This window comes from Giraffa tippelskirchi, chromosome 6, assembly GCF_054371585.1.
Source record: "Giraffa tippelskirchi isolate mGirTip1 chromosome 6, T2T-mGirTip1v1.2.pri, whole genome shotgun sequence".
Lineage (NCBI taxonomy): Eukaryota > Metazoa > Chordata > Mammalia > Artiodactyla > Giraffidae > Giraffa > Giraffa tippelskirchi.
The window spans coordinates 90,342,928-90,368,534 of NC_137280.1; the positions used below are offsets into that span (position 1 = coordinate 90,342,928).

The 25,607-nt window shown below is 40.6% G+C and overlaps 1 pseudogene; it reads left to right on the plus strand.

The window, feature by feature from the left end:
- Positions 1 to 10,770: 10,770 nt before the first annotated feature.
- On the plus strand, positions 10,771 to 12,228 carry LOC145510847 (olfactory receptor 7D4-like; annotated as a pseudogene).
- Positions 12,229 to 25,607: the final 13,379 nt, after the last annotated feature.

Sequence of the window (25,607 nt, forward strand, 5' to 3'; positions counted from 1 at the left end):
AGAGCCATGGATGTTGGGACTGGAGAATTACTATGATAACCAAAGATCAATGCACTGGCAGTAAGAAATAACAAATCTGAACTTCTTTGAGTGTATGACTTATGCCTCTTTTTCTGTAATATCATCACTTGATTTTCTTCCAAGTTTTCATATCCAAAAGCAACTGCTCCCAAAGAATTTAAAGACCTTGATGCTGGGAAAGATTGAGGGCAGGAGGAGAAGGGGATGACAGAGGACGAGATGATTGGATGGCACCACCAACTCAATGCATGTGGAGTTGAGGAAACTCCAGGAGATATTGAAGGACAGGGAAGCCTGGAGTGCTTCAGTCCATGGGGTCACAAAGTCGGACACAACTGAGCGACTGAACAACAACATTTCCTCTCCAGAAATGTTTATTCTTGGTCTCCTCCACATTATCATTAGACATATGAAGATAATCATCAATTCACCCATCAGAATTGCTCAAATGCAAAAGATTAAAAATATCAAGGGCTGTGACTTCAGTGGTAGTCCTGTGGTTCAGACTCTGTGCTTCCAACGCAGGGTGCACGGGTCCAATTCTTCGTTGAAGAACTAAGATCCCACATTCCATTGGGCCAAAAAACATGAACAGAAAACCAAAACAAACAACAAAAAAAACCACAAGACCTTGCAAGGACTTGAAAGACCTTGCATGGAGTAATGGGAACTTTCAAACACTACTAGTCAGAATATAAATAGGTGCACCTACTACTAAATCTAAACATACTCCTACACTACAGTGTATTTCTCCTACACCAATGTATATACCTAAGAGAAATGTATGCTTACATCCACAAAACATGTCTAAAAAGGTTTATAGCAGTTTTCATGATAGCACCAACCTGGAAATAATTCAAATGCCCATCTTGGTAGAATAAGTAAATAAACTATGGTATACCACACTAAAGAAAACTCCAATATGAAAAGAACAAATCACTTCAATGCACAACTTAGACAAGCCTGAAGGACACAGTTTTGAGTGACATGAAAGTGCACATATCACATGCGTGTGTGCATGCTAAGTCACTTCAGTCATGCATAACTCTTTGCTACCCTGTGGACTGTAGTCCTCCAGGCTCCTCTGTCCATGGGATTCTCCAGGCAAGATCACTGGAGTGGGTTGCCATACCCTCCTCCGGGGATCTTCCTGACCCAGAGATCATACCTGCGTCTCTTATGTCTCCTGCATTGGCAAGTGGGTTCTTTACTACTAGCACCACCTGGGAAGCCCAATATATTACATGATCCCACTTTTAATGAAATCTAAGAGCAGGCAAAGCCAACTGATGAGACAGGAGTTAGAACACTGGATGCCTTGTGGCAGGGAGGTATTGACCCCAAAAGACCATGAAGACATTCTGAGCGATGTAAGTGTTTTATCTCAGTGTGGATGAGTAGCTACATGAACATATACATCAGTAACATTTTTCATGCATTTAAGATTTGTGCATGGTATTATGTCATACCTCAATTAAAATAAAAGAGGTCACACCAATTTTATTAAGCATCATTATGGTGTTCACAGAAAACTGCCTCTTCAAATATTAATGTATGTCATTCAAAATTAAGGCTTCTAGATGAAGTCTTGATTCAAATAATGTGTATATAGTTCTCAATGAGGAAAAAATTTAACTCATTTGCCTAAATACCTTTGATTATATTGATAAGGAACTATCTGAAACTTTTTATTAAACTTCTTCTTGTCCTGCTCCTCACTTACACTCTTCCATACTCTTTGCTAAAGTCTAGACTACATGCTCTCTGCGAGCTGTGACCTGTATTTGGCCTACTTTGGTCTGAGTGTGTGTAGCAAGTGTATAGGACAGTGGAGACACTCACATATCCATTAAGTGAACAAAACCAAATCTGGGATACCTTGTCAGAACAAATTTGGACTACTGTCACAGATTTTAATCACAGAATCTTAGAGCTGGAAAAGTCATTTGCATCATTCCCATAACTTCATACTTTTTTTAAAATGAGAGGATGTATTTTCTTGAGCAAGAGTGAATTTCCAGGAATGGATCCATTGATGCCAAGGACTGCTTTGGAAAGGAAAGATGAATATATTCTATGAGTGCCTTATAGAATGTATCTGTATTGTACTGTTTACATAACATGTTATGGAAAAACCTGAACAAAGTTTTTGGCCAACCCAATAGTTCTGGGGAAACACGTGCCACTAATTTTTTAAAAAAATTTTATTTTATATTGGTGTATAGTTGATTAATAATGCTGTGATAGTTTCAGGTGTATGGCAAAGTGATTCAGTTATACATATACATGTATCTATTCTTTCTCAAGTGTTTTCCCATTTATGTTATTACATAACATTGAGCAGAGTTCCCTGTGCTATATGTATGTCCTTTCTGGTCATCCATTTTAAATAGAGCAATGTGCACATGTCCATCCCAAACTCCCCAACTATCCCTTCTACCTCCTTTCCCTTGCTTCCCCCCGGTAACCATAAGTTCATTCTCTAAGTCTGTAAATGTGTTTTTGTTTTGTAAATAAGTTCATTTGCATCATTTCTTTTTAGATTCTGCTATAAGCAGTATCACACAATTTTTGTTTTTCTCTGTCTGATTTACTTCACTTAATATGATAATCTCTAGGTCTGTCCATGTTGCTGCAAAGGGTATTATTTCATTCTTTTTAATGGTTGAGTAACATTCCATTGTTTATATATATATATATATATATATATATATATATATATATCACATCTTCTTTATCCGTTCTTCTGTCAATGGACATTTAAGTTGCTTCTGTATCTTCTGTACTTCTGTAAACAGTACTGCAATGAACACTGAGATGCATGCATCTTTTCAGGCCATGTTTTTCTCTGGATATATTCCCAGGAGTGGGATTGTTGCATCATAGCTCTATTTTTAGTTTTTTAAGGAATCTCCATACTGTTCTCCATAGTGGCCGTACCAATTTACATTCCCACCAGCAGTGTAGTAGGATTCCCTTCTCTCTGCACCCTCTCCAGCATTTATTGTTTGTGGATTTTTTGATGATAGCCATTTGGACAGATGTGAGATGATATCTCATTATAATTTTGACTTGTGTTGTTCATAGGAATACCAGACCACCTAACCTGTCTCTTGAGAAACCTGTATGCAGGTCAGGAAGCAACAGTTAGAACTGGACATGGAACAACAGACTGGTTCCAAGTAGGAAAAGGAGTATGTCAAGGCTGTATATTGTCACCCTGCTTATTTAACTTATATGCAGAGTACATCATGAGAAACGCTGGGCTGGAAGAAACACAAGCTGGAATGAAGATTGCCGGGAGAAATATCAATAACCTCATATATGCAGATGACACCACCCTTATGGCAGAAAGTGAAGAAGAACTAAAGAGCCTCTTGATGAAATTGAAAGAGGAGAGTGAAAAGGTTGGCTTAAAGCTCAACATTCAGAAAACTAAGATCATGGCATCTGGTCCCATCATTTCATGGGAAATAGATGGGGAAACAGTGGAAACAGTGTCAGACTTTACTTTGGGGGGCTCCAAACTCACTGCAGATGGTGATTGCAGCCATGAAATTAAAAGACGCTTACTCCTTGGAAGGAAAGTTGTGACCAACTTAGATAGCATATTTAAAAGCAGAGACATTACTTTGCCAACAAAGGTCCGTCTAGTAAGGCTATGGTTTTTCCAGTAGTCATATATGGATGTGAAAGTTGGACTGTGAAGAAAGCTGAGTGCCAAAGAATTTATGCTTTTGAACTGTGGTGTTGGAGAAGACTCTTGAGAGTCCCTTGGACTGCAAGGAGATCCAACCAGTCCATCCTAAAGGAGATCAGTCCTGGGTGTTCATTGGAAGGACTGATGTTGAGGCTGAAGCTCCAATACTTTGGCCACCTCATGCGAAGTGTTGACTCATTGGAAAAGACCCTGATGCTGGGAAGGATTAGGGGCAGGAAGAGAAGGGGACGACAGAGGATGAGATGGCTGGATGGCATCACCGACTCAATGGACATGAGTTTGGGTAAACTTCCGGGAGTTGGTGATGGACAGGGAGGCCTGGCGTGCTGCAATTCATGGGGTCGCAAAGAGTCGGACACGACTGAGTGACTGAGCTGAACTGAATAAGTAGCAATGGGAAACATCTTTTCATGTGCCTCTGTATTACTGACCTCTGCAGCAGACCTTCACATCCTTGATAGGAACTCTCATTTCCCCATTAGTATTTGTTATGGGCTGAATATTTGTGTCCCCCACCACATTCAAGACTTGAAACCCTACCTCTAATATGATGGTATTAGGAAGTGGGGCTCTTGGGAGGTAATTAGGATTTGAGGTCACAGGGATGGAGCCCTCATGGTGGGATTCTTACTCCTGTGAGAGTCATGAGAGAGCTTACTTTTTCTCTCTGCTCTCTGCCCTGTGAGGACACAATGAGAAGTGGACAGTCTACAAACCAGAAGAGAGTCTTCACCAGAACTCAATGATCCTGGACTTCTGGCCTCCAGAACTATGAAAATTATGTTTTTATTCTCTAGAAGCCCCTCAGTTTATGGTATTTTGTTACAGCAGTCCAGACTGTCTAAGACACCTTTCTTTTCTTCAAGTAAATGGAGGGATTTGTGTAACCCATCCATTTTGTGATATTTCCCAAATAAATAACAGTCTCTCTCTACACTTCAATTTGCCACATTTCTTATTTATCAAAATTGTAACAAGTAAGGCTCCCATATCTTTTCCTGATAAGTTGCTTCCAATTCAGGTCTTCACTATAATGGCTTTGTGATATTAAGAATCTGAACCTTCACATCCTACTTTAATTACTTATTTGTCTTCTGAATAGGTTCAGGGTTCAAATTCAAAAGTTTTGAGAGGATAGACCATGGAAAACATCTGTCTCATCCTTATAAAAGAAGGAAGGTAAGAAGGAAGAAAGGGAAAAAATACATTGAATTTATTCTTGGAAAGGTTGAGTTTGATGTGCACATGAAACACCCCACTAGTAATTTCCACTTGTTGATTGAATGTGTTGGTTAGGTGTTTCATCTTAATTAAGGTGGCAGTGGGAAATAAACTCATCTGGCTCCACTGTTGCTTACACAGACGCAGCACTGGCTGGAAAATTTCCATTCTCTTGTCTCTGTACCCCAAGAGAAATGAAAAGGCAATGGAGACTAGAAAGACAATAGAGCAGTTTATTTAATGAGCCGCTCTGAGAACCAATGCCTGAGACAATGGAAACGTTGAACAAGTTCCTTTTGCCCTCATATAATTCTCCATATAATTCCCCATATAATTCTCTGACCTTGGCCATGTGGAGAACATGGAGAACAGAAACCTTCAGTGATAAACACCAGAGCATGTGCCTCAGGAAGTGCTGATGGAGTAAGAAGAAAAAAAAGGGGTAGAAAGTGGGTATCAGGCTTTACCTCTAGCTGAGTGAGATTGGGAAAGTCCCATATTGATTTATCCTATGGCAGTGAAGTCCCTGTACTTTGAAGGTGCTTTAGTTTCTACTGACACCAATATTTTCTACATCTTGCTGTTTCCTTCTCAATCTTCTTAGACTCTACTAAAGTATCTCTCCAATAAGACTTATTTTCCAGAGAATCTCTGCCTCTCTCTGCTCTTTCCTTTAAATTGCAGGCTCCTACTTGATTTCCTGAACCAAGTATTCATTCATTAACTGCTGACTAGAGATATGCACCAGGTAATGTCTAATATATTCCTCATGTGATGGGATTTATCTATTATATTGCCCAATTGTTTTTGTAGCAGATTCAACTTATTGATAAAACTTAAGAGATCTGTATTGATTGTATTCTTGTTATTGCTTCTCTTTAGTGTCCTCAGTATCATCGACAAATAATATAATTACTTTTGTACTCAGGCTTATTTTCTTTTCTCATCTTACCAATGTCTTTAATCAGCAGTCCCCAAACTTTGGCATCGGGGACTGGTTTCATGGAAGAAAATTTTTCCATAGTCGAGGTTGGGGGGAAGGTTTTGGGATGATTCAAGTGCATTACATTTATTGTGCACTTTATTTCTAATATTATTACAATATATAGAGAAATAATTATACAGTTGTCACTTGCCACTCACTGATAGAGTTTTGATATAGTCTGTAAACAATTCATCTCTATGCAATCAAGGGGCTTCCCAGTGGCGCTAGTGGTTAAGAATATGTCTGCCAGTGCTAGAGACATAAGAGATATGGGTTCAATCCCTGGGTTGGGAAGATTCCCTGGAGAAGGAAATGGGAACCCACTCCATTACTCTTGCCTGGAGAATCTGATGGACAGAGGAGCCTGGCAGACTATAGCCCATAGGGTCACAAAGAGTCAGACATGACTGAAGTGACTTAGCACTCACTGTGCAGTCAAACCTCTCTGCTAATGATAGTCTGTATTTGCAGCCACTTCCCAGCACTAGCATCACTGCTTCAGCTCTACTTCAGATCGTCAGGCATTTGATTCTCATAAGAAGTGCACAACCTAGGTCCCTCACATCCACAGTTAACAGTTAGGGTTCACGCTCCTATGAGAATCCAATGCCATTACCTATCTGACAGGAGGTGTAGGTAGCTCAGGTGGTAATGTTTGTGATAGGAAGTGGCTGTAAATACAGGTGAAGCTTTGCTTACTCACCTGCTGTTCACCTCTTGCTGGGCAGCCGAGAGTTTGGGGACCCCTATCTCTAACTGTTCAGCATAATATGTGGAGATAGAGATTGAAGTAGATGGCTTGTTCATGACTTTAACAGAATTGGCCTGTTCATGAATTTAACAGAAATATTTTAGTGTTTTAATGTAGAATATCCTTCTGGCTGTAGTTCTAAAATATCTACTGTTGGTTGGGTTAAGAAACTGTTTTTGGTATCCCTATTTAGTGAGAGGCTCTGTCCTGGCTTCTAACTACAGTAATGGCTCTTACATTTTCTCAAATGCATTTTCTCCTGTGATAATGGTTATGATTTCTCTTTATCAATGTATTTTTGTAATGAATTGTGTTAAACATCATAGTATAGCCAGCTTCCCATCCCTAGAATAGTTATTTTTCATGATATTTTTATCTTAAAAGTTATATGAATGTACTTTGTTTCATTTAACTATTCTATTTTGTGTCTACGTTCAGGCATATGATAAACTTGGAGAGTTCATTTTGTGTTATAGTTGATGCTTATGGTCTCAGTCTTTATTACATATCTAACATTTGCATGTGTTGAGCACCTTCTATGTACCAGGCACTATGTAAGCCTCTGGAAGGACAATGATAAGCAAAAACAGTCACAACTTCTGACCCACAAATAAACATAAAATTACCAACATGAGATGTATGTCAAGAATAGTACAGGATGCTGGACTTGTGGGCTTCACTCTCTGTCCTTCTGGCTTCACTCTGCTCTCCATCTCACTGACCTTTCACATCCCTTCCATTACCAAGTTCACCAGTCCCAGAGCAACCATGCAATCTGTTCTCTCAGCCTCAAATGCTTGCCCTTTCCTTTTTTCCTCTGATTAACAATACCCATCCTTCCTCTCACAGCTCAACATTTGTGTTTCAGACAGAAACCTTTTCTACCTTCCTTCTCAGGGCAAACTGGTTCTCAAAAAGGCAATTTTTGTCTTTTTAATTAACTAACATTCTCTAGACATTAATAACACACTTTTTCTATCATAATGGATGCAAACATTTTTTTCAAACCTTAAATGTGCCTTTCAGTTTTTGTAAATTTGATTCATAGAAGCTTTGAATATTTAAATTCAAATCTATCAATCATACTTTTCTTGCAATTAAGTCCACTGATTTTTAGAAGTTTTTATTGTAAATTTTTATAATATTGCTTCTGTTTTCTGTTTTTGTTTTTTGGCTGCAAGGCATGTGGAATCTTAACTCCCCAACCAGAGATCAAACATATACTCCCTCTTTTGAAAGGCAAAGTATGAATCAATAGACTGCCAGGGAAGTCCCAAGTCCACTGACTTTTATATGAGACATTTCCAACTGTGAGCATAAACACATACGCTCATACTCTCTCACACACTTTGTATTTTATTTTAATGGTTTTGTGATCTTGTTTCCCTCTCTTATCTATGTAGTTCATAAGCTTTTTCCCTTTCTTACTAGAATCCACCTGGCAGGGGGTCTCTGAAAGTGGGAGCCCTGGGAATCATCATTAATTAGAAGTGCTGCATGGCAGTCAAAAGAGGTAACAGACCTTTTGTGTTTACAAAAATCAGGATTTTATCTTTGATGACTGCCTTTTCTAAGGGGTATAATGCTCAATGTTAGTCATGCAAGATACATGTGAAGAACAGAAGGTCACATTTACTAGATGTCCACTGCATGTCACAAGAACCACACTAGAAAAAAGCACATGCATCGTCTCATTTTATTCACTCATCAGTCTTATAAGGTAGGGGATAGTTACTACTCCACTGTAGAGGTATGTATGTGCTGTTCAGAGAGATTAAGTAACTTTGTCAAAGTCACAAAGAAAGTAAGATGGTGGGCCAAAATTCTATTCTGGGCAATCTGACTCAAGATCCCATTTTATAAATCACAGCTCTACACTATACTTAGGGCTTCCCTGGTGTCTCAGATGGTAAGCAATCTGCTGGCAATGCAGGAGACCCAGGTTTGATCCCTCAGTCAGGAAGATCCCCTGGAGGAGGAAATGGCAACCCACTTCAGTATTCTTGCTTGGAGAATCTCATGAACAGAGGAACCTGGTGGGCTGCAGTTGCAAAATAGTCAGACACGACTGAGCGACTAACACTTTTCACACTGTACTTTGAATTATGATTCATAAATGATTGCCATAAAAAGATTAATATTGATAATAATAATAATAGCTATCATTTATTGATATTCTGCTGGGCACAGTGCATTTTCAAGCATCACTAAGAAGAGAAGTAACCACATTTTTAGAAAGAGTAGAAATAAGACACATCAGAGTTAACTGAGACATCAATAGGAAGTATCATGGGACAGAATTAAAATTGTTTGAACTGACAACTCATGTCTTACTCACTATTATAGAGCTGTGAGAATGAAGGAAATACAGATATTATTTTTTAAAAAGACCTTAAATGTCTTCAATCAATAGCCCAATTATTTCAGAAAGGTCTTACCAAAGAGGAAATTTATTTATGTTCATTGATTCAATATGGGAATTAGAACACACGACTAGGACATAAAAAGAAATAGAGATATCTGCTGAATTAAAGAAAGTCTGAATAATTACAGATCATTAAAATAGAAATGGGCTGCCACTTCAATGAATGAAGCATTGACATAGAAAGGACTAATAGAGGGTGAAGCCTGCCCATGAAAAGGTGGAATCAGAAGGTGAAGACAGTCTACTCATAATAAAGTTAAGAGAGTGTGTGAAGAAAGGGACTCTACACTGTTGATGGGACAGTAAGTGCAACCACTAAACATTATGGAGTTTCCATAAAAAACTAAAAATAGAGCTACCAAATGATCCAGCAATCCCAAATGATCCAGCAATCCCACTTCTTGGCATATATTCAGAAAAGATGAAAACTCTAATTCAAAAAGACACATGCTCCCAAATGTTCATATAAGCTCTATTTACAATAACCAAGACATGAAAACAAGTGACCATCAACAGACAATTGGCTTAAGAAGTTAAGAAAATGTGATATATATATAGATACACACACACACAATGGAATATTATATGGCCATAAAAGAGAATGAAATATTGCCATGTGCAGCAACATGGATGGCCCTAGAGATTATCAAACAAAGTGAGTTAAGTCAGAGAAAGACAAGTATTATATGATGTCACTTATATATGGAACCAAAAAAATTAATGCAAATGCATCTATATACAAATCAGAAACAGATTCACAGACATAGAAAACAAACTTATGGTTATCTAAGGGGGAAGGGAGTGGCAGGAGAGTAAATTAAGAGTATTGGATTAACAGATACAAATTACTAAACACAAATAAACAAGAAGGATTTACTGTATAGCAGACTGAACTATATTATAATATCTTATTATAAATCATAATGGAAAATAATCTGAAAAAGTATATATAAACTGAATCACTTTGCTGTAGAGCTGAAACTAGCAAAATGTTGTAAATCAACTATGCTGTGCTATGCCTAGTCATTCAGTCGCATTTGACTGTTTGACCCCATGGACTGCAGCCTGCTAGGCTCCTCTGTCCATGGGGATTGCATTCCAGGCGAATTCTTTACTGACTGAGCCACCAGGGAAACACAAGTGTACTGGGGTGGGTAGCCTATCGCTTCTTCAGGGGATCTTCCCAACCCAGGAATCAAAATGGGGTCTCCTGCATTGTAGGCAGATACTTTACCATCTGAGCCACCAGGGAAGTCCCCCAAATCAACTATACTTCAATCTAAAAGAAAAGTGATGACTAGCTGAGGTGCCAGTTGACTATTCATTGAATGTTGCTTTTACCTTCTTCCCCAGCAGACAATGGCACCCCACTCCAGTACTCTTGCCTGGAAAATCCCATGGACGGAGGAGCCTTGTAGGCTACAGTCCATGGGGTCGCTGAGAGTCGGACGCGACTGAGCAACTTCACTTTCACTTTTCACTTTTATACACTGGAGAAGGAAATGGTAACCCAATCCAGTATTCTTGCCTGGAGAACCCCAGGGATGGGGGAGCCTGGTGGGCTGCCGTCTTTGGGGTTGCACAGAGTCGGACACGACTGAAGCGACTTAGCAGCAGCAGCAGCAGCCAGCAGACACACCAGCTACATGGGAGCAGGAAACCAGACTGGAGTATCACAATTCCTCCTCCTGGGCCTCTCAGATGATACAGAAATGCAGCCCCTTCTCTTTGGAGTGTTCCTGTCCGTGTTCCTGGTCACCGTGCTGGGGAACCTGCTCATCATCCTGGCCATCAGCACTGACTCCCACCTCCACACCCCCATGTACTTCTTCCTCTCCCACCTGTCCTTTGTTGGTATCTGCTTTGTCTACACCACTGTCCTGTGGGTGCTAGTGAATATTCAGACACAGAGAAAAGACATCTCCTACATAGGCTGCCTCATTCAGGTGTATTTTTTTTATGGTTTTTGCTGTAATAGACAATTTCCTCCTGACCATGATGGCCTATGACTGGTTTGTAGCCATCTGCCACCCCCTGCACTGCCTGGTCATCATGAACTCCCGCTTCTGTGGTCTTCTGGTTCTCATGTGTTGGCTTATAATTTTATTCAGCTCCCTGTTCCATGTGCTGCTGCTGATGCGGCTGACTTTCTGTATTGGAACTGAAACTCCACATTTCTTCTGTGAACTGACTCAGACTCTCAAGGCAGCCTGCTCGGACACCCTCATCAATAACATCTGCTTATATGGGACCACTGCCCTGCTGTGTATGTTTCCTCTGCCTGGGATCCTTTATTCTTACTCTCAGATTGTCTCTTCGTTAATATGAAGGAGGAAACAGAACAGGCTCTGTCTTGAAAGCAGGACTCCATCTTGGGTGGGACTGTGGACTTTGAGCTATCTGCCCAGTATCTATGGAAACAACATACCAACTGGAAAACCAGGCTTCCGGAAGGAAGAGCCCCAGGGCTCTCCATCGCCTAAAAGAATACCCTAATTATCTGTGTGACCCAATAGAATCATACATTCTATTATGCTTACTGGGGTATTACCACAAGCTATTGATAATTGTCCACTGTTAACTACCTAGGCTTAAGGCATATGAACCACTTGTTAACTTTGATTGTATCTTTCTTTTTCCTTTGTTCAGACTAGTTTCAGGAAACTTGGGGAGGTGGGTTTAGGCACGTGCACTTAGGGTATATAAGGTTTTCACAAAAACTGCTCGGGGTCCTTGGCTAAGAGGAGACTCTGGCTTGGGCCCTCCAGTGTAATAAACTGCACTCCACTATCTGCATTGTCCTGAGTGAGTTTGTTTTCCAGAACGTGTGGCTACAACAAATAAAGACGGCCTCCACTGAAGGCAAGTACAAAGCATTTTCCACCTGTGGTTCTCACTGCACTGTGGTCTCCTTGTGCTATTGGACAGACCTGGGGGTTTACCTTAGTTCTGCTGTGACCCAGTCTTCCCAGAGAAGCTCCATTGCCTCAGTGATGTACACCGTGACCACCCCAATGCTGAACCCTTACATCTACAGCCTGAGGAACAAGGATGTGAAAGGGGCCCTGGCAAGGCTCCTGAATCTAGGCACCCCATGTCCGTGATGAGTCACTGACCTCAGAACTAAGTGGACATTGTGAACCCCAAAGACAAATATTGTAGATTTAAATATCCTGGCTCCTTTTCTCCCTTAAAAGACAAGTTCATTTCTTCTATTCCTAAAGCACCTGTGCCTTCACTTTTTTGTTGTTGTTGTTGTTTTTTAAGTTTTTTTTTGGATGGAGACCATTTTTAAAGTCTTTACTGAATTTGTTACAACATTGCTTCTGCTTTTATGTTTTGGGTTTTTGGCCACAAAGCATGTGGGATCTTAGCTCCCCGACCAGTTATCAAAGAAGAACCCCCTGCACTGGAAGGGGAAGTCTTACCACTGGGCTGCCAGAGAAGTCCCCACTTCTGTTTTTGTATTAGTTTCTCCACAACATTGTCAGTAAATTTTTTTGACATTTTTCATTATAGGCTGTCCATAAAATTTCACGGTTTTACATGCTTTCTTGTAGCCATTCTAACAATTTCTAACTTCAGATTTCGAGCGCTTTATCAGGTGTTGACACAGAAGCCCCAAATTAGCATCTCAAACACTGATGTTCTTCGCATTCATTTGGTTGTGAGCTTGTTATCTCCAAAAGAAATGGGATAGAAATCATACAATAGACACAACAAAGAGCTTCTCATATCAGGATTGTGCCTGTTTCTTCACATGTGTGACTTTGTATCTTTTTGAAAACACTTCTATGAGTTATTTTCTCTTATTCATCCCATTTTTCAAAAGAAGTGGCTTCCCTGGTGGTTCACACAGTAAAGAATAAGCCTGCATTGGCAGGAGACATGGGTTCAATCCCTGGGTCAGGAAGATCCCTTGGAGAAGGAAATGGCAACCTACTCCAGTATTCTTGCCTGGGGAATCCCCTGGACAGAGGAGCCTGGCAGGCTACAGTCCATGGGGTCGCAAAGAGTGAGATCCGACATAGAATGAAGCAACAACAACAACAATTTCTTGATTACAGTAAATAGGCTGCATTCAGCCTCCAAGACCTTCCTTGAATTCCAAGAGTGGGTTCAAACTGTTGTTAATTAGGAAAGGGAGGGGATGCAGAGACAAAGGAGGAACAGTCAAGAAACTAGTGCAATTCTCAAATCATCCAACATGTACATTACCATATGTAAAATAGGGGCTTCCCTGGTGGCTCATATGATAGAGAATCTGTCTGCACTGTGGGAGACCTGGGTTTGGTCCCTGGGTTGGGAAGATCCCCTGAAGTAGGGCAGGGCAACCCGCTCCAATATTCTTACCTGGAGAACCTCCATGGACAGAGGATCCTAGTGGGCTACAGTGCATGGGGTCGAAAAGGGTTGGACACACCTGAGTGACTGAGCACAGCACCGCACATGTAAAATAGATGACCAGTGTGAATTTGATGCATGAAACAGGGCACCCAAAGCCAGTGGTCTGAGACAATCTAGAGGGATAGGGTGGGGAGGGAAGTGGGAGGGGGGTTCAGGATGGGGGAGACACATGTATACCTGTGGCTGATTCATGTTGATGTTTGGCAAAAACCATCACAATATTGCAAAGTAATTATCATCCACTTAAAATAAACGAATAAATTTTTAAAATAACTGAAAAATAAGAAAAGACTCAATAGTGCAATCTCGGTTCAGGGATATAGGTGAAGATGGTAAATGACTTAGGCCAGTGGTATCTGGAGAAAGAGTGCCCCAGGCAGAGGTTAAGGTTAATACAAAGACCCTGAGGTAGGAGACTGCATGGGGGTGGGGATGGGGGTTAGCTGGAGCAGAGTGAGTGAGGGGGAGCACAGTAGAACAGGAGGACAGGTATCGGGGCAGATCCTATGAGCCTTTTTCTGCCGCTGAATGACTCACACTTTCATTTACTCTGAATGAGATGGGGGGGTCATTGCAGGGATTTGAGCAGACATGTAACATGATCTGACAAGATTTTTTTTAAAATTAATTTGTTTATCTATTTTTTAACTTTACAATATTGTATTTGTTTTGCCATACATTGACATGAATCCACCATGGGTGTACATGTTTTCCCCTTCTAGAAACCCCCTCCCACCTCCCTCCCCATCCCGTCCCTCCAGGTCATCCCGGTGCACCAGCCCCGAGCACCCTGTATCATGCATCGAACCTGGACTGGCGATTCGTTTCACATATGATAATTTACATGTTTTAATGCCATTCTCCCATGTCATCCTGCCCTCACCCTCTCCCATAGAGTCCATAATACTGTTCTATTTATCTGTGTCTCTTTTGATGTCTCGCATACAGGGTTATCTTTACCGATTAACTAAATACCATATATATGTGTTAGTATACTGTATTGGTGTTTTTTTTTCTGGCTTACTTCACTCTGCATAATAGGCTCCAGTTTCATCCACCTCATTAGAACTGATTTGAATGTATTCTTTTTAATGGCTGAGTAATATTCCATCGTGTATATGTACCATATCTTCCTTATCCATTCGTCTGCCGATGGGCATCTAGGCTGCTTCCATGTCCTGGCTATTATAAACAGTGCTGCATGAACATTGGGGTACACGTGTCTCTTTCAATTATGGTTTCCTCAGTGTGTATGCCCAGCAGTGGGATTGCTGGGTCATATGGCAGTTCTATTTCCAGTTTTTTGAGGAATCTCCACACTGTTCTCCATAGTTGCTGTACTAGTTTGCATTCCCACCAACAGTGTAAGAGGGTTCCCTTTTCTCCACACCCTCTCCAGCATTTATTGCTTGTAGACATTTGGATAGCAGCCATTCTGACTGGTGTGAAATGATACCTCATTGTGGTTTTGATTTGCATTTTTCTGATAGTGAGTGATGTTGAGCATCTTTTCATGTGTTTGTTAGCCATCTGTATGTCTTCTTTGGAGAAATGTCTGTTTAGTTCTTTGGCCCACTTTTTGATTGGGTCGTTTATTTTTCTGGAATTGAGCTGCAGGAGCTGCTTGTATATTTTTGAGATTAATTCTTTGTCCGTTGCTTCGTTTGCTATTATTTTCTCCCATTCTGAAGGTTGTCTCTTCACCTTGCTTATAGTTTCCTTTGTTGTGCAAAAGCTTTTAATTTTAATTAGGTCCCATTTGTTTATTTTTGCTTTTATTTCCAATATTCTGGGAGGTGGGTCATAGAGGATCCTGCTGTGGTTATGCCGGAGAGTGTTTTGCCTGTTTTCCTCTAGGAGTTTTATAGTTTCTGGTCTTACATTTAGATCTTTAATCCACTTTGAGTTTATTTTTGTGTATGGTGTTAGAAAGTGTTCTAGTTTCATTCTTTTACAAGTGGTTGACCAGTTTTCCCAGAACCACTTGTTAAAGAGATTGGATCTGACAAGATTTTAAAGATCATTCTGGCTGCTGGGTTGAACATAGATTGTAGGGTGTAAGGTAGCCTCTTTGGACTTACCTGTAGGCAAGCCTGGTGAGCTATAGGTACCTAGGACCAAGTGAAGGATAGCAATGTAAGCACTGGGAAGCAGTCAGTTGAGTTGTATTTTGAAGGCAGAACTAAAAGGATCTGCTTCCAAGCAGGATACATGTGTGAGAGAAAGAGAAAAAACAAGAATGACTCCAGGATTGTGGGCCTGAACAACTGGAAAAATAGAACTGAATTCATTGAGATGGGTTTCCCAGGTGGTGCAGTGATAAAGAATCCACCTGCAATGCAGGAGACAAGAGTTTGATCCCTGGGTCAGGAAGATCCCTTGGAGAAGGAAGTGGCAACCCACTCCAGTATTCTTGCCTGGGAAATCCCATCAGCAGGGGAGCTGGGCTGACTATAGCCCAGTCCACAAAGAGTCGGACATGACTGAGCCACTGAGCACCACAGCACACATCTATTGAGACATGGAGGGTGAGAATGGAGCAAATTTGAGAAGGAAAGAAGACATCAGAGATTCAGAAATATCTCAAAAGTGAGATATTTCAAATGGACATATACTATATAATTCCACATATGAGAAGTATGAAGAGTAGTCAAATTCATAGAGACAAAATAGAATGGTGGTTTCCAGGGGATAGAGGAAGGGAAGAAATAAGATTAATGTTTACCGAGTCCAAAGTTTGAAGTTGGGAAAGGTGAAAAAGATCTGGAGATGGATGATGGCAATGATTGCCCAACAATGTGAATATACTTAATGCCAAGTGTATAAACTGTACACATAAAAATGGTTATGATGGAGAGAAGGATCCAAAAAAATATTGCTGTGATGTATGTCAAACAGTATTCTGCCTTTGTTTCCCTCTGGGCTTCCCTGATAGCTCTGTTGGTAAAGAATCTGTGTGCAATGCAGGAGACCCCAGTTCGATTCCTGGGTCTGGAAGATCCACTGGAGAAGGGATAGGCTACCCACTCCAGTATTCTTGGGCTTCCCTTGTGGCTCAGCTGGTACAGAACCTGCCTGCAATGCAGGAGATCTGGGTTTGATGGGAAAGGCTACACACTCCAGTATTCTGTTCTAGAGAATTTCATGGACTGTATAGTCCATGGGGTCATAGAGAGTCAGACATGACTGAGCGACTTTCACTGCACTTCACTTCTATGTTTCCCTCTAAGAGTTTTATAGTATTCAATCTTATATGTAGGTCTTTAATCTATTTTGAGTTTATTTTTGTATATGGTGTTAAAGAATGTTCTTGTTTCATTCTTTTACATTTATGCTATGTAAATGTAATCCCAATAAAAGCACTAAGTGGCACAAAATAGTGGAGAAAGACTGAGGCTTATTTCTGATAATATATTCAGCATCATTATAAAATAATAGAGCTTAGTTAGGATTTTTTGGATAAAAATTTTATTTTTATTTATTTTTTGACCACACCACACAGTATGCAAGATCTTAGTTCCCCAAGTAGGGGTCAGACCCGTGCCCCCTGCAGTGGAAGTGTGGTCTTAACCACTGGACAATTAGGGAAGTTCCAAGATAAAAATTTTAACATTTTTCCTCAACAACATAGACGAGGGTTTCTCAACCTCAATAATACTGATATTTTTGGTCTGTATCATTAATATTTGTCATAGTCTATCCTGTGTGTTGTCTGATGTTTATCAGCATCCCTGGCCTCTATTCATGAGATACCAGCACTGAGTTGTGATAAGCAGAAATGTCCCCTGACATTGCCAGTTGTTCCAGAGAGGGCAAAATCAGTCTGGTTGAGAACACTGGAATAAAATAAAATTCTGTGGGTACCAGAATTGATGGTATATGTTTTCAAAGAGATGGGATCATAGAAAAAGCAACATTTTGGGGAGGATAAAACGTCAGGTTATCTTGGAAAGGTTGAGGTGACGGCCTTCAGAGCACCCTGCTATTATCTCAGAGGTAAGTGGTATTGGTTTGGATATCATTAATCTGCATAAGTGACAGTATAAGTTAACTAATCATACAGACAGAAGAAGTTCCTGCTGAGAGGTTCAGGAGTTATTAATAGAAATTGAAGCCCATGCTTGAATTAATCCTACCCATGATGCTTCAGTTCTCAGTTATAGAGCCTCATCTGGATACATGATCTCATATGACCCATTATAATATCCAATCATCCACATTCCCATTTCTTTCAAGGGAAATAAAACACTCACAGACCCATACTCCCCTTTGGGTATCGCTCCAAAGTTTTAAAGAATTTGGTTAGTATTTGTTACTTCCATTTTCACAATATTTACTCTCTTCTCAACCAACTCATCAGGAGTATTTCTATGTCCATCACAACTACCTTTCCTAAGGTCTGCAGTGACCTCACATGCCAAACTGATTTTAAGGGATATTTCCTTTTGTGAAAATGATTGATGTCTCAGTAACAATATCACTAATGGCTGCATTCCCTTTCTTGAAATAGGGACCTTTCTAAAGCATTTTGTTTCTGTTAAAATGGGATTCCTAGATTCAAGTCCACTGGGCAACTTGTAGCATTAACACACCCTTGAGGGAGAAACTTCTAACTTTGAAATCAAATCCTATAAAGGGGAAGCAAGAATTAGGGCAGAATCTTAAGGAGCCCTGGGAGACTTCATCATGAAGAAATTTTTTAATCTCCAGGGGAATAATCTTGACTGCAAATGTTTGAGCATAGCCAGATAAATCAAGAATAATTGGAAAAAAGAAATTTGCCTCTCTTTACTGCGATCTTCAGGGAAACAGCAGTGGCAGAAAGTTTCTATTATTCTCCTTCTACCCCAAGAGAGCTTAATTGTTTAAAGTGTAGAGTGGCAATAGGCCAATTTATTTAATGAGGCAGTCTGAGAATTCAGCTATCAAAGTCCTCGAAACTTTTAAAATAAACTTTCAGTGTCCCCGAGGCAAAGTATCTTGGGCTTCCCAGACATAAGGTGTGAATTCCCTTCTTGGATAATCTCCCTGTACTTTCTGAAAGAAAATGTGCACTGTAGGAAGACAACCAAAGCAACTAGGGGTTTCTATGATGTCATCTGAAAGAGTCTGTTTATCAAAGTAAAGGCTGGGGGTGGGGTAGAGAAGGGAGATGTAAGCAATGGAGGGAAAACTTATTAGACAGAGTCCTAGGGATACAAAGGAGAACAATGTTTCTCATAGTTTTGTCTCCAGACCAGCAGCATCAACATCACCTGGGAGCTTGTTAGACATGCACATTTTTGGCCTTCATCCCAGATCTATTGATGCTAAGTTAGAAACTCCAGGGTCAGACCTAGCTACTCCTGTTTAACAAGCCACCCAAGTGGATCCTATGGGTGGCTAAAATTTGAAAACAACTGTCTTAGGGGATTTGTTGAAATGAGTGATGGAGGACCCTCACATGGCTGCATCTTCAGAGACTTGAGAGATCTTCACCTCCAACATCTGATCTACAAATGATGATACATTTGTTGTCACTTTAAAATGTTTATCTCCCTCTCTTGTTTTCATTTTAAGCATTTGTTTGAACTCTCAAAATAATATTAAATACTGTGGTTTATAGTAGTAATTTTTGCATGTTTGTTAATTGCCATTTCTTAAAGTTTCCATGTTCCATTGAATGTTATCTCTCACTTAAAGATCAAAATTTATTATTTTAAAGATATATCTTTATTTTTTAGCTTGAGATCCTGCACCCTTCCCCTCCACATATTCATGTACACATTGCTCTTTGCAGCAATGGATGTTAAAAATGAACAAAAACATTTTAAAAAATTAATTTTTATTAGAGTATAGTTGCTTTGCAATGTGTTAGTTTCTACTGTATAGCAAAGTGAATCAGCTACATATATATATATAGCTCTGTTCACCTTTCAGGATCCCAACATTTTTAATTGGCTATACCCTAGTACTAACTGAAAAGTTAAAAAAAAAAGATATTTAGTTACCCCTTCTCTCTGCCCAGTCCTAAGAGAGTAAACTCTTGGGAAGAGGTAGGAAAGGGATGGCCCATCAGTCTCATGCACTGTCCAACTTAGCCCCTGCTCGGGACCAATTTGAACTTTCGAAAGGTTCTGCATGCTGGAGGGAAGGGTGTTCAGGGTTCAGTTCAGTTCAGTTCAGTTGCTCAGTCGTGTCCAACTCTTTGCAACCCCATGGACTGCAGCACGCCAGGCCCCCTTGTCCATCATCAACTCCCGGAGCATGCTAAAACTCATGCCCATTGAGTTGGTGATGCCATCAAACCATCCTGTCCTCTGTCATCCCCTTCTCCTCCTGCCTTCAATCTTTCCCAGCATCAGGGTCTTTTCCAGTGAGTCAGTTTTTCACATCAGGTGGCCAAAGTAATGGAGCTTCAGCTTCAGCATCAGTCCTTCCAATGAATATTCAGGACTGACTTCCTTTAGGATGGACTGATTTGATCTCCTTGCAGTCCAAGGGACTCTCAAGAGTATTCTCCAACACCACAGTTCAAAAGCATCAATTCTTCAGCACTCAGTCACATCCATACATGACTACTGGAAAAACCATAGCTTTGACTAAATGGTCGACAAAGTAACGTCTCTGTTTTTTAATATGCTGTCTAGGTTGGTCATAGCTTTTCTTCCAAGGAGCAAGCATCTTTTAATTTCATGGCTGAAGTCACCATCTGCAGTGATTTTGGAGCCCAAGAAAATAAAGTCTGTCACTATTTCCATTGTTTCCCCATCTACTTGCCATGAAGTGATGGGACTGGATGCCATGATCTTTGTTTTTTGAATGTTGAGTTTTAAGTCAATTTTTTCACTCTCCTCTTTCACTTTCCTCAAGAAGCTCTTCAGTTTCTCTTCACTTTCTGCCATAAGGGTGGGGTCATCTGAATATCTGAGATTATTGATATTTCTCCCAGAAATCTTGATTCCAGCTTGTGCTTCATCCAGTCCAGTGTTGTGCATGATGTACTCTGCATATAAGTTAAATAAGCATGGTGACAATATACAGCCTTGATGTACTCCTTTCCCTATTTGGAACCAATGTGTTGTTCCATGTCCAGTTCTAACTGTTATTCTTGACTTGCATACAGATCTCTCAGTAGTAGATATAATGGTGTTCAGGGTAGCCATCCTGTTACTGAACCAAACCTTGGTTCTCTTGCTTGCATCCAGAGAAGTCAATCTACTAACTTCAGGTTCAGGTAAAGGAAAGTGCAGACTTTATTTGCAAGGCCAAGCAAGGAGTATAGGCAGTTAATGCTCAAATGGCTCAGACCTCCCTTATGGCCTTCCAGGAAATGTTTCTAAAGACAGGGTGAGGAAGAGGATTGCAGAGTGCATGTTCAGCTGGTACACAATTCTCTGATTTGTTGATGGTGAAGTAATCGAGGGTCAGCATCATCAATCTTCTGGTTCCAACCAGTCTTCTGGGCTCTTTGTGCTTTTAGTCAGCATGCAATAAATTCTACCATCTGGTGGGGGTTCAAATATGTTCAAAACAACTCAAGCATATGGCTCAGGTTATAGCCAGCATTGGGGTGCCCAGGTGGCTCAGTGGTAAAGAATCTGCCTGCCAATGAAGGAGACTCAGATTCAATCCCTGGGTCAGGAAGATCCCCTGGAGAAGGAAATGGCAACCTACTCCAGTATTATTGCCTGGGAAATCTTGTAGCCTGATGGGCTACAGTCCATGGGGTTGCAAAAGATTCAGACATGACTTAGCAACTAAACAACAACAACAATCAGCCACTATATTACTCTTTGTCCCAGGTTCTTTCTTTGCAGATTTTTTTTTCTTGGTTTAGGTTCATGTTTTGACAAAGCAGATTTCACTGAGAACCTGGCAAACTGTCTGGTAGGCCCCTGTTCGTTACTTTGGATCCACCCTTGCCCTATGTATTCCCTGGGGATTTTCTCTTCGGCATAATGACTATGTTCCTATGCTCATGCAGCTAAAAAGTAAAGCAGTGGGCTGGAACTGCTGGCACTGCTGCTAAATAATGTTGCCCCCACAGCTGCTCAGGCCCTTTGAAATCCTTTTAAAGGTATATTTTCAGGATTCATCAATTCTGTGTAGGTATATGCCCCAAAGTATTGAAGGCAGGAATTCAAACAGATTCTTGCACACCTATGTTCAGAGCAGCATTAATCACAAGAGCCAAAGATAAAAACAACCCATGTGTCCATCAATAATGTAAGAATAAACAAAATAGGATATAGGCACACAATGGAATATTATTGAATCTTAAAACAGAATGAAATTTTGATGTTGCAGCATGGTTGAATTTTGAAAACATTTTACTAAGTGAAATGTTTACCATTAAACATTTTAATGTCAGACATAAAAGGATAAACATTATATGATTTCATTTACATGATATATCTAGAATAGGAAAATTCATATAGAAAAAAGGTAGAAAGGAGGTTTTCAGAGTCTGGTCAGAGAGAAGAATGGGGAGTTTCTGTTTAATGGATTTACAGCTTCTGTTTGGATGATGAAAATGTTCTGGAAATAGATGGAGGTAATGGTTGCACAACATTGTGAGTGTACTCAATGCCACAGAACTTTTACACATAAAAATGGTTAAAACGATGAATTTCATTATATATACACATATACAATACAAAATACACAACATGAATGTTGTGTATATTGTATGTTGCTGTTCAATCGCTAAGTGGTGTCTGACTGTTTGCAACCCCATGAACTGCAGCATTCCAGGCTTCCCTGTCCTTCACTATCTCTTGGAGTTTGCTCAAACTCACGTCCATTGAATTTGTGATGCCATCCAACCATCTCATCCTGTCTTGGCCTCTTCTCCTCTTGCTCTCACTCTTTCCCAGCATCAGGGTCTTTTCCAATGAGTTGGCTGCTCGCATCATGTGGCCAAAGTATTGGAGCTTCAGCATCAGTCCTTCCAGTGAATATTCAAGATGATTTCCTTTAGGATTGACTGGTTTGATCTCTTTGTTGTCCAAGGGACTCTCAAGAGTCTTCTCCAGCACTGCAGTTCAAAAGCATCAATTTTTTGGCTCTCAGTCTTCTTTATGGTCCAAATCTCACATCTGTACATGACTACTGGAAAAACCATAGCTTTGACTATATGGACATTTGTCGGCAAAGTGATGTCTCCTCTTTTTAATACACTGTCTAGGTTTGTCATAGCTTTCCTATCAAGAAGCAAGTGTCTTTTAATTTCATGTCTACAGTCACTATCCACAGTAATTTTGGAGCCCAAGAAAATAAAATCTGCAACTGTTTCCACTTTTCCCCCATCTATTTGCCATAAAGTGATGGGACCAGATGCCATGATCCCAGTTTTTTTAATATTGAGTTTTGAGCCAGCTTTTTTACTCTCCTCTTTCACCATTATCAAGAGGTTCTTTAGTTCTTCTTCGCTTTCTGCCACGAAAGTGGTATCATCTGCATATCTGAGATTGTTAATATTTCTCCGGCAATCTTGATCCATCTTGTGAGTCTATATGTGATAAAAATAAAATAAAGTAAAACTATTGCTGTTCAGTCACTAAATGGTGTTTGACTCTTTGTGACACCACGGACTGCAGCATGCCAGGCTTCCCTTTCCTTCGCTATCTCCTGGAACTTACTCAAACTTATGTCCACTGATTCAGTGATGCCATCCAACCATCTCATCCTCTGTCGTTCCCTTCCCCTCCTGCCCTCAATCTTTCCCAGCATCAGGATCTTTTCCAATGAGTCAGTTCTTCCCATCAGATGGCCGAATTATTGGAGCTCCAGCTTCAGCATCAGTCCTTCCAGTGAATATTCAGGGTTGATTTCCTTTAGGATTGACTGGTTTGATATCCTTGCTGTCCAAGGGACTCTCAAGAGTCTTATCCAGCACCACAGTTCAAAAACATCAATTCTTTGGTGCTCAGCCTTCTTTGCCACCCAACTCTCACATGTGTTGTAATTTTCTTTCAAAAGTAACCCCTCAGTTAGGACTCCTCTGGTGATTCAGTGGTTAAGAATCCACTTTGCAATTGAGGGAATACAGGGTGGATTTCTGGAAGGGGAACTAGGATGCCATGTGTCATGTGGGGGCAACTAAGCCCCCATGCCACAACTACTGAGCCCTCAGGGTCCGGAGCCCTCACACTACAACTAGAGCATCTGTGGGCTACAACAAAGATCCTATGTGCCACAGCTAAGACTCGATGCAAGCAAATAAATAAATATTTTTAAAAAGTAAATTCTCAAACTCTTCTCCTGGAGATGTTGAGTAGGTAAGTCTGGGATAAGATGGGAAGCTATATGTTAACAAAAACCTCAGTCAATGGGACTTTTTTTCACTGTCGACACTTCATTTCATTTTCTACCAGTCTCTTCTCAATACATACGCATTTTTTACATACACACACACACATATACCCACAATTAGTATAATTCTGTGCCTATGTTTGTGTAATTTTTCTTCTTTTCCATTAGTTTTATGGTAGTTTCGATAATACTCAAATTATGAAACATTACCCCAGGACAATGGTTCTCAAAAGATTGTCGTGGGGACTGGCAAAATTTGGAAACTTTAAAAAATCCAAACTATTAGAGCCAAACCCCAAACTTGTTGTTGTTGTTTAGTCGCTAAGTTGTGTCCAACTCTTATGTAACTCCATGGACTTTAGCCCACCAAGCTTCTCTGTCCATGGGATTTCCCAGGAAATAGTACTGGAGTGGGTTGGCATTTCCTTCTCCAGTGGATCTTCCTGACCCAGGGACTGAACTTGAATCTCCTGCATTGGCAGGTGGATACTTTACCACTGAACCACCTGAAAAACCCAAGTCCAAATCTACTGAGGCAGAAATTTGTGGTAGGACTCAGCAGTGTGTGATGTAACACATTCTCAAGATAATTTTGGTGCAGGCTTAAGTTTGAGAACTACCCTAGTGCGGGCCTTTGGTACTTTCCAATCTTTCTAATGAGGAAACTACAAATCCAAAATGCTGACACTTGTCTCAAAGAGGAGATTGAAGGGAGACCAGAGTGATCCTTCCCAGAGTAAACAGATCCAAAATAGAGGAAGCACAGGTAGACCTTCTGTAAGTCTCACAGGGACAAGGAATTGGGCAGGTCAGAGATCATTTCCTGTGTGCTCCTTGTCCTTGAGGAGTCAAACTGAACAGGGAATGGAAGATCCATTGACCAATTTGTCTAACGAGCTTCAGAGGGTATTCAGTCTCTAGGGCCACAAAAGCTGTAACACATCAACTTATAGTCAGCAAGGCCTCCATGTGCCAGACCAAAGACACTCAATGCCTTCTCTAGGAGAAATCAACCAGACCCCAAACCATGTGCCTGGCCCTATATCCTTGTTTTTTGGTGGGACAGACCTTCTTCCTTCATCATCCACACTCCATGAGAGAACAGGATCAGGGAAGTTGGCCCCTGTGGTGGTCCCATATTGGCAAGCCTGCATATCCCAGTGAGTGTTGTGGGAAGTAGAAAAAACAGGTGATTGAGTGGAAAGGGCACTGACTCATTAAGCACAAGGCAAAGAAAACCCTTATGATGTCTATGGAGAAATAGCTCTAGAGGATAATTGCGTGGGAAGGTGAATGGCTACACTACTTGTGTGAAGTTGCCACAACAGAGTGAGATTTCACCTCAGTTATATATATGGAGTTTATATATACAGTTTCTATATATTTATATACAGTTTATATATATTTATATATAGTTATATATACAGCCTGCCAGGTTCCTCTGTCCATGGGGTTCTCTAGGCAAGAATACTAGAGTGGATTCCATGCCCTCCTCCAGGGGATCTTCCCAACCCAGAGATTGAACCCAAGTCTCCTACATCTCATTGGCAGGCAGGTTGTTTACCACTAGCACTACCTGGGAAAGCACTATCCTCTCTGGTGTTCATAAATACTTATAAGAAGAGAAAAATTGTACCAGGATGTTTGTGTATGATCCTGAAAGGATGAGGGTCACCCATGAGGTGATGCTGAGAAGATGGAGAGAGGGGGAATTTGTCCAGTGTCTGCCTACCCCCTGACTCTTTCCTTTCCAGTTCCTTAGGCCCTGTAACCAGAGGTA